The sequence below is a fragment of the Numida meleagris genome, chromosome 5 (assembly GCF_002078875.1).
Source record: "Numida meleagris isolate 19003 breed g44 Domestic line chromosome 5, NumMel1.0, whole genome shotgun sequence".
Taxonomy (NCBI): domain Eukaryota; kingdom Metazoa; phylum Chordata; class Aves; order Galliformes; family Numididae; genus Numida; species Numida meleagris.
In genome coordinates this window covers 3,487,052-3,497,195 of record NC_034413.1, presented here as the reverse complement: position 1 = coordinate 3,497,195, position 10,144 = coordinate 3,487,052, and positions in this window count along the sequence as shown.

Below are 10,144 nucleotides of genomic sequence, written 5' to 3'. Positions count from 1 at the left end.
ATCTTTCACAGTGGGAAAACACAGCAAAAGACAGGAAATATCCAGCGCAAACAGAGGCCAAACATTTCCAGTTTACATCCCCTGCTGGTTTCTGGCCATTTCTGTGGACATAAATCAAGCATGGAAAAGCACTGATAATGGACCTGGGTCCCTCCTTTCTTTTTCTTACCGATGCCTTTGCAGTTCTGGGTTTGCTGCAAAAGCTGCAGAGCTGCACAGCTGGATCAAGCCAGGTCCCTGTCCTCCCTTCTCCATCCTCTGATTGGAGCTATGAGCACCTCCCTCCCTCCCACTGTGATAACCAAAACCCAAGCTAGTTACAGTCTTGTCTGAGAAAACAGAGGATTTGTGCCTGACCTTCTCAGGGTAGCAAAGATCCACATGTAAGTCTCTGCAGATCACTGTAACAAGTTCATTTGCACAGGTGTAGCCCAACCTGCTGCTCAAATTCTGCTGAGCCCTCAATGGCAGATCCTTCCTGCCTGATGTCCCCAGCTGTCATTGCACATCCCAAGGTGCTACCTGGGCACCAACCACATTGCCCTGGACAGGAGCAAACACTTGAATACAATTTCCCTGCACAAAATCATAGAGTTACAGAATATCCCAAGTTGGAAGGGAGCCACAAGGACCACTGAGTCCAATTCCCAGCTCCACATAGGACTACCCAAACACAAACCCTATGTCTGAGAGCAGTGCCCCAATAATCCCTGAGCGCCGGCTGCTCAGAACCATGCCCACTGCCCTGAGGAGCTGTTTCATGTCCATCACCCCCAGTACAGAACCTTCTTCTGCTCTCCAGCTTGACCTCCCCTGTTACAGCTTCTCTGCCTCTCTGCTTTGGTGCACTTCTCTTCAAAAACAAGCAGAAGGGCTTTCTTCAACCAAAAGCTCAACGCGTGCAATTTTTTTCTGGATGCTTTCTGTGGTGCTGCTTCCCACATGTGATTTTTTCCTCCACTGTCCTCAGTACATGCCAAAGTATTTCCTATTGCCACAGCATCTGGCTTCCCAGCCAGACATCCATCCATCCATCATTTGGCTCTCCATCACTTGTGCTGTTGACTACCTCTACTCCAGTTCTATGCTTACAGCCATGGAGTTGCTTCACCCCCATACACTCTCTTCCTTTCTCACCTTTCAACATCTTTGAATGCTTTTCCAAGAATAAATACTTCCCTGCATAGTTGCCATGTGGGTTCAAGATGCAAGATTTCCCTGAATGTCTCTTCTTATGCGAGGAAGGTTCTGAATAAAAGCTGCCAGTTCATCAAGTGGCATGCCTAGGACAGAGCTGAGTGCTTCCCCATGTATGCCATATATCTCCTTGATGTATGGCATTTGCTCTAAGAGCAATTGTGTTTTCAGTTACCTTGGTACTGCTCCATACTGCTCTTCTTTGGATAAAGACATGCCTGTGCTTTCCACCCTAAAGCACTTTTGCTGTAAAAAAGTTTGGAGTGCTGTCTCATAGGAAATGTATTAATTTGTTCTAATTATCCAGAGCTGGGACAGCGTGGTCTACAGTGAAAGATTACTTAAATGCAAAGTCATTCACAATGTTGTGTAACATATCTCAGACAGAATAAAACTACTGGCAAAAATCTCTGCCTTAGTTCATTGAAGCAATTAAGGATTAATAAGATCAGACTCTGATTTTGTTGGGTTTTTATTTAATGTTTTTAATAAAATCAGTGTAAAACCAGATTCTAAGCTACTATAAATCAACATATGGTTACAGAGTCAGCACTGACAGCTGAGAATTCAGCTGCTTGCTCTCACACCTATTTGAGGAAATTGTTGTAGACAATGCTGGAAAGAAAGAAAAGGAAGAAAAATGCTTCAATCACATTAAAGCCCTGCTACCTGCCCCACAGTTCAAGGGCTGGCACTGAAGGAAAGCTGTTCTGTTGCTGAGCACTGCAGAGGCCACCAGGGAAAGCCAATTCCTCTTCATTCCTGATTGGAACAGGCACTGCTACACCAGCTACCAGTGACCAGAAACCAGTTGGATTCATGACACCAGCAACATGGGAGTACAACACAGCACTGCCAGGGGAAAATGTGCAGTCAGTATGGGAAAATGTCCCCTGGCTTAGTGCTTCCATGAACACCAGCAGACCCGTTTTGCAGTTGATGCACTGGTGATCCCACCAGCCCTGCTGCAAGGTGCAGAGGTATGAAGTGTCCAAGGAACTCTGATCTTCACTAGGAAGAGTGTTTGTGCCAGACAGAAAGAGAAGCGCCCGATTCTTCTCTAGTTTGGCCCAAACCTTGTGAGGAGGAGAGCACCAAACCCAGTCTTCCTTGGGAGAAAAGGAGTGCTGAGGGGACACAGTGTTCAGACAGCCTCAGAGGGGAAGGAGACTCAAAACATCTGCTCCAACCTTGAGTCACATTGCTAAACACTCAGCTCCCACCTCCAGCTTGAAGCCCAACAGCTGTATAATTGGTCTTTCTACTGGTGGCAGCAAAAAAAAAACACTGATTCACATGGGAACTTGTGCAGAATACATTGAATAAAACACCTAAGGCCAGGCCAGGAAAATCAGATCAGCTGCAGAACAGGCAGGGCACAGGCCATGGTGGCAAGTGTTACCCCCAGATCACATCACCCAGAAGTGGGAAGGCCTTTGTTGGTGTAGGGGTGAGTGCTGAGCCCAATGTTCAGCTGATTGCAGATGAGCTGTGCACACTTCTCCCATCCGAGGCTGCACAAAAGGCACAAGCCCTTCTTTGGCCGTGATTAATCTGGAGCATATGTGAATGGAGAACCTAAATTAATTGAAAACTCAGTATTTGTTGCTAGTACCCTCAGCCATCTATGTTCCACAAAACAGCACAGTTCTACAAGCCTGTCCAACAGTTCCACATTGCAATATTTTCTTCTTCTATCTCTACAATGAGACAGAAACTGAATTTTTTTTTGAAGTTCATACTAGGTGGCTAAGGGTTACCATACCTTGGAAATTAAGCTTTGTGCTACAGTGCCAGTGTTACCTCAACTATACAGGAGGAGATTATACAGTTTCAAAAGATCATCTGGAGAAAAATTGTTTTTGAAATACATAAAAGCCAACAGATGCACTATTCATCATCTTCACACCCTCGAAGCCATCAGCTTCATCTTCGTGCAGAGACCAACCCCGTCATCAGTCATGTAATTTCGAGTGAGAAATAGATAAAGATTCTGTTCAGTGACAATTACAGTTATAAAGACCAATAGAGAAATCATTTGCTGAGCTGCCATCTCAGGGATTACAGATTTGATGTGTGGTTTCAGCAACCTCAGGGCATTAGAAGAGATATCCCCCCAGCACTGTAGATTGAAAAGTATTGATGAGAGAGTCAAGATCAGGGAACAGCAGCTCTCTAAGACATTCTTCTGCCTCTGCCTATTTACTACTACATTAATCTTCCCTTGATCTACTGAATTCCATTTTCTTGGGTGTTTATTCTGGGGACATGTAGGAAATAAGCAGGACCTACATGCCATCAGCCAGCACCCTAAAATATTCCAGTCAAATCCAAAAGGATAGGACAGGAAATATGTCTCTTGGAAAGGTCAAAGACAAGGTTTTCATCAGCAAATAGAAATGACCATGACTTGCTTTTCCCCAGTAGTACTTCCATTAAGGGAGATTACAAAAGCTGTGTAACACAGTGGAAAGCACAGCCATGACAGCAGAGCAGCAAGCTCCTAGGCTGCAGCAAGTGAAGATTTGTTCAAATGCAACAGCCATAGGCACAGAAACAATAAAAAAAAAAGCTGCTTACCTTCAGAAGGCCTCACATATGCAAAGATCTCCAGCAAGCCACCCTTGTCTTCACTGCCAACCTTTAAATGAGGTCTGGGAAGGGGTGGATCCTGGCTCCAGCCCTTCCAGTCACTCAACTGCATTGCATGCACCTGAGCTCCCCTGGGTTGGCCCTGACTTCCTACCAGGTGCTCAACCACTGCTTCAGGCCGTGACTTAGCATTTCTGCTACAAACTGAAAGCATTTCCATTTTGTCAAGTTACAAAACCACATTTTATTATCATTCTGAAGGTGGAAAAATGGTCCTGCATGGACTGAACCCACTGAAGTAGGTGGGCATGCGGCCATTGATTTTGTTAAGGTCAGGAGTGCACCTGATCACATCTACCCCGTACCACATTTACCCATGTAAAAATCTGAGCAAGAAACTAAAAAATTGATATGGAGCTAAATGAGACTGGGCTTGGAAGTCTTGCACTGTATATCCAGAGCTACTGTCTGCTCTCTACAGCTCTCACAAAATGTGAGTGTCTGCCTCAAAGACCTCCAGATAGACAGCAAAGGGTACCAAAAAAGCATGAGGGCTGCTCTGAAAGTAATGCCTCCTGACCCATGACGTCAGAGGCTGATGTTGGTGGTATGGTAGTAGAGGTTGAATTTTCCACCAACATTCCCCTCACGTATTCTCTTAGAGCCATTTAAAGAAAACATGGGTGAAAAATCCATTTGGGTATCAAGCACTATTGTCCCCAGAGCACTCAGGCTTGTACGTCCCCATGTTTGTCACGAAGCACATTTGCCTGATCTGTTTGTGGGGGATCGATAGGCCATTACCTTCTGGTAGCAAGCAGGGGGAGGCATCAGCCTTTGTGGTAACGTACTGACATGACTTCAGTCTTAGAAAATTCCTGGGTGTCACAGCCTGGGCTCAAGGTGGTGGTAAGGCAGAGGCTCTGCAGCAGTTTCATTCATACAAATCATCGTCGCTTTTGGAAGGAGTGATTTATACAAAGCGATGTTGGAAGGGAAATGGTTATGCAGTGTTTCAGAACAATAAAGCAGAACACTTTGAAGGCAATCTAAGCAATATGCTGTGCTGTGCTTTGCATCTCAGCTGAGAGCTTCAAGTACCTTCAGAAGTGATTTCAAGCTTATACATTATTCATCTGCAATATCTGTCTTCTAAAATATAATGGTTACGGGGAACAACAATCCGTGCTCGTTCACCACTGCCAGGACACCTAACTTAACAAGGAGCAGCCTGTAATTTCAGTGCACAAGAGCATTTCAGAAATCTCTCTCCCTTCTCATGCTCTCATGAAAATGCAGTGGATTGTGACAAAATCAGGCTGCCTGTGCATATCCTTTCTCTTCAACTTCCTCAGAACCGTGGCTTGGGTCAGTGCTGGAATTTACGTTGGCCTTTGTCAGCTGAAATGTCTGAAGTCAGAGAATTGGTAGTCAAGATTATAATGATAGCAAAAACTCAATTTCTGATACTAAACATCATTGTGTATGAAAATAATAGAAAATGTATTTAAGAAATGTGCAATTTCTGTTGCTCAGTCTAGTGATTTTCAGATACAGTTCCATTTGAATTGTGTTTTATCAGCTAGACCCATTGCTCCCAGCACAGTTGTGAGTGCGTGCCATGATAGCTCAGGAGGAATTACAGCCAGGGGCTGCCAGACCCCCATTAACCAAATCTTACACTGGCAAGAAGTCATTTTTCCTCTTTCCTAACTGGAATAAAGAAAATCTTGCATGACCTCACATAAAGGAATGATAAACCCAGATGAGGTGAGCCTGGCTGGCCAGTGTGTTGGGGGCATTCATTGTTTGATGTTTACGGTGAAATGTTGGCTTTGGTTTATAGAGTTACCTTCCATGTGTGACAATAAGTGAGATACTGCTTGGGGACAATATTTCCCTGCTCTGCTCTTGGATCCCTCACAAAGACGTAGATATCAGCACCAAAGTGCCCCTGAGTTCTTCAGGCACAGAGATATATTACCTGTGCCACTGTGGCTATTAAGATGGATTGCCGGAGGAACGCATAAAATAAGATTTTGACAGCGAGGGAGACAATGAGATGAAAAAGAAAGTTTGATTCTCTCCATTACATGTAGATTATTTTCTAAATCCTAAAGTACAGCTGAGTCTGGAGAATACAAATTGGATAGCACAAAAGAAGACAAATACATTGGGTCCACTTGTAGAGGAGCACTGCTCCTTAAGCACTGCATTCCTCCACCCTGTAGTTCAGCACTTGGGGTCACTGTCATCTGCACGTGCAGCACTTTAGAATTCATCCCCATGTGTCAATGGGAAGAGCTGGATGTGGCCATGATGCTCATTGAATCTCGGCAAGGATACATCCTTGCATCCCCTTAGCATTACAGTGAGCAGGAGCGACTAATGATCCGCCCAACTGGTTCTTGCAGTCAGTCAGACTGGAAGTCTAACGTATCCTCAGTGCAGGCTCATTGTTATTATTAGTGTTATTGTTATGATTGATTCCACTTGCTGAGCACTGTTGCATAAATCTGTAAAAGTTTTATGTACGAAAGTCATGCGTGTTTCTGAAGGTTGGCCATCCCTTAAAGGGAGACCAAACAAGGTTTTCCTATGAACTTCCCAGGAATCCAACCAAGTGAAATGATCTTTTCTTTTCCATTCATTTATTTCAGTGCATTCCCTGGGATATTCCCTGCCCCCCATGTGGCTGCCCCAGTCCAGCACTGGCTGGTGACAAAGGGTGCTGGCATCCCTCCTTTGCATGTCTGCTTGTGCGGTACTGATGATAGTCTGCACTCTGTATTAAACATGAATTAAAGCTGCTAAATGAAATCATAGAATCATCTAGGTTGAAAAAGACCTTCAAGGTCACCAAGTCCAACCAGCAACCTGACCTATCCAGTCACTGAATCATGGAATCATAGAATGGCTTAGGTTAGAAGGGACCTTAAAGGTCATCCAGTCTCAGCCCCTGCCGTGGGCTGGGTGCCCCCCACCAGCTCAGGCTGCCCAGAGACCATCCATGACCCTTCTGTGGCTTAGTCCTGTGCACTCCTGGAGCCACAGCAGCCCCTCAAACTTCCCCTCCAGCTCATGTCTGCAAAAGTTCAGTGTCCGGACCCCAGCAACCCAAGGAAGGACCACTGGGAAAGTGAAGTGGGCATGTGAGAGTCCTGCTGGAGGGGGCAACCCACCCCACTGAGATGTGGAGGTGTGAGCAGCGTGTTCAGGAGGCTACCAAGAAAACCATACGTGTCATAAATATACTGGAACATGTAGCAGCTCTTGGAAAAAACTGAAAAGTTCCAGTAGAAATAATAAAAAAAAAATGTTAGCAAGATGCATCCAGCAGAAACTTGTGGGGGAGTTCCTGCCAACCAGTAAACCACCACGCAAACTTTACAAACTGGTCATTTTCCTGTACATAAGTATGAAGGAGAGAGCTGCAGAAGTTCAGGCAGCAAGTACTTCTCCTGCATGGAGCCCTGCGAGCGTGCTGCTAAGGTGTCACCTTCTGTAACTTATTCAACACACAGGAAAATGCAGAAAAATGGATTTTTATCAGTGTCCTAGTTATGAATAAAGGTGAAGCCAGACAACATGAAAAGCAGTTTCACAGCTGTTTCAGCGTAACAGTTTCTTTGTAAATAAAGTGAGCATTATGTAAAAACAGCTGTGAAAGTGATTTTACCGAGTGGCTGGGCACAAATATCATGTAATATATCCTTTAATTATTCTGCAATTTTGTAGATGTCGCTAACAAATAACACGTGGCAGTGGGATACTTACGGCTCCTGCAGCCTGCTGGGTAGTTGCACGGATGGAGATTTGTGGCATGGTGGAACGACCACATCTGGGCTTTGGTATGTCGTGCTCTGCAGCCTTGGAGGCATCCATCCCTCGCTGCCATGCCTGTGTTTTGCATTTGCTTCCATAGAGGCTGTCAGAGAATCACAGAACAGAATCACAGAAAGGTTGGGTTGGAAGGGACCTCAAAGCCCAACTGGTTCCAACCCACTGCTGTGGGGATATACCTGCAAAATAACCAAACCCGTGTGCTGTGCCTGGCAGGGAAACCAGACCTTGGTTTCCTCATCCCTGGAGGTAGTTCAAGCATTGCAACAGGAGAGTAGAGGAGTCCCCATCCCTGGAGGTGTTAAAGTGATGAGTGGACGTGGCACTAAGGGTTATGGTTTAGTGATGGGACTCGGGAGGTCAGGTTGATGGTTGGACTTGGTGATCTTGAAGATCCTTTCCATCTAGATGATTCTACAATTCCATGATTCTACAATCCCATGCACATGCACCCTCTCTCTCATCATGTAGGACAGACACATCCCACAGTGAGTAAGTGATACAAGGGATTCCAAGAGTCATGCAGATGAGTAGTATCCATTTTGTTTTTAAAGAACAGCTCTACAGTACATTGGCCTAGGACATGAAGGGTCATGACATTTATGAGCCTTATTTACATCTGTTTCCTTTTGATGCTAAAAGTTTGGAAGCGACTGGCATCATTATCTATCCTGACAAAAATGGAAAATACAAGGCCCTGGAGAAAACATCGATGGGAAGATTATGAGAAGACTGCAGTGTGGAATACGTCACGTTGAATGTCTGGGAACTGGCTGGATTTGCTCATCTCTTCAGCTCCTGTGGGTTAAGAGGGCTCATTTGTATGCGACTCCCTGCAAAGCAGGAACACTTGGGCAGAGTTACGTTAACAGCTATCTGCAAATCACAGTTCTATTTTCCTCCAGAATATTGGTTACACCATGGTGAAACTGCTTCTGACAGGGACGAATCTCCAGGACTTAAGTAGTCATTGATTTACTCTTCAAGCCTTTGAGCAATTGTAGGGGACGTGCAAGCAAGAGTTGATATTGCCACTAGTTTGGAGCCAAAAAAAAATGTATTATAAAAAGAAGAAGCTACATGACACTGAGTTTCTGGGCCAGCAGATCTGTGGTGAATCTCATTATACATTCTGGACTGTGAACCTCAATCTTTCATCTTCCAACAACTATACGGTCAACATTTTTCCAATCCAACTATTTTTATAGCCATTTTCGTCTGGGATTTCAAAAGCAGTGTGTCACTGGTCTACAGCTGTTCCCACTACACATAGGGTCACCGGGAGCAGAGAGCAGACAGAGTGCTTTGTGGTCCCATTGTTCCCCCTGAGCTGCCTCATTGCCCACCAGCAGCACTCTGCTCCCAGCCCAATTGCACACCAGCCCCGAGCAGTGAGAGTGGGTTTTGGAGGCATCAAGAACAACTGACAGATCTAGGCTGGGAATAAGCCCTCTTTTATCTGCGAAAACTAAAATGAAAATGATTGGAAAACGTTTTTATTGCTTTCCCAGAGGAGATGGTTAGGGAAACTGAAAGCAAAGGCTGCGATACTGAGTCAATTGTTGGAATTTTCCCTGAAAATCCCTGGCTTCAAACGAAAAACTGCTTTAGACAGCAGGAGGCCTTTGCCTATTTTTTAAACCGTTTTTATTAGTAGTAGCAAATAGATTTGCATAATTTTCACATCCAAAATATCCCAACTGGGTCTAATTACCCACTGTGTTAGACAACAGACAGACATGCAGCACAGCCAGCCTCTGAACAAGGAGATTCACAACCCAGCGCTGGGCCACAGCAAATAGCTCTTGACAGGCAAACTGTTCCTTCTTTCTTTTTTTCCATGTACTAAGACATCCAGCCTCTTTCAGGAACCAGAAGAACAAGGAAACACTACGCAGAGGCACAGGGCTAGAAACCAAAGCCAAGGCTCCTCACCCCAGAGCAGACTTCATGTTTTACATTAGGCAAGTCAGCATCTCCCTGCCTTTGTTACCTATTTGTGAGATGGCAAATGTCCCTCCTTTTCAGGACAGGGTTTGGAAGAGGGCACGGAGAACTGCCAAGCTCTGCGTTAAGAAATTCTTATAAGTATTTAACAGAAGAATAACATTGACAGTCTTGTATCACCAGAATGAGATAAACCACAAGCCCCTAGGACTGGGTGAACCGGACATCCGATGCAGTCATTTCCATATTAAAGCAACAATGTTTATGTTTTCCAGTACTAACACTCAGGACTTTGAAGGTCAAATTTGTTTCTCCAGTGAGTTGGCCAACTTTGCTGTCCCTGATAGTATTTCTGTCTATAACTGCATTCTCCTGCCCTGATGTCAGGTGCTCATTGTGACCTCACTGCCTTCAACCAAAAAACCAGAGCTGCTTCTCACATCCAGTTCTCCACCATAAGCTGAATCACCAAGAGTAAAATGCAGGCTATAAAACCTCCAGCTACTGGGAGGCTGTAATGTGCAATAATCCAACAGCTTCTTGTGGCCAGTTATAAAAATGGAGC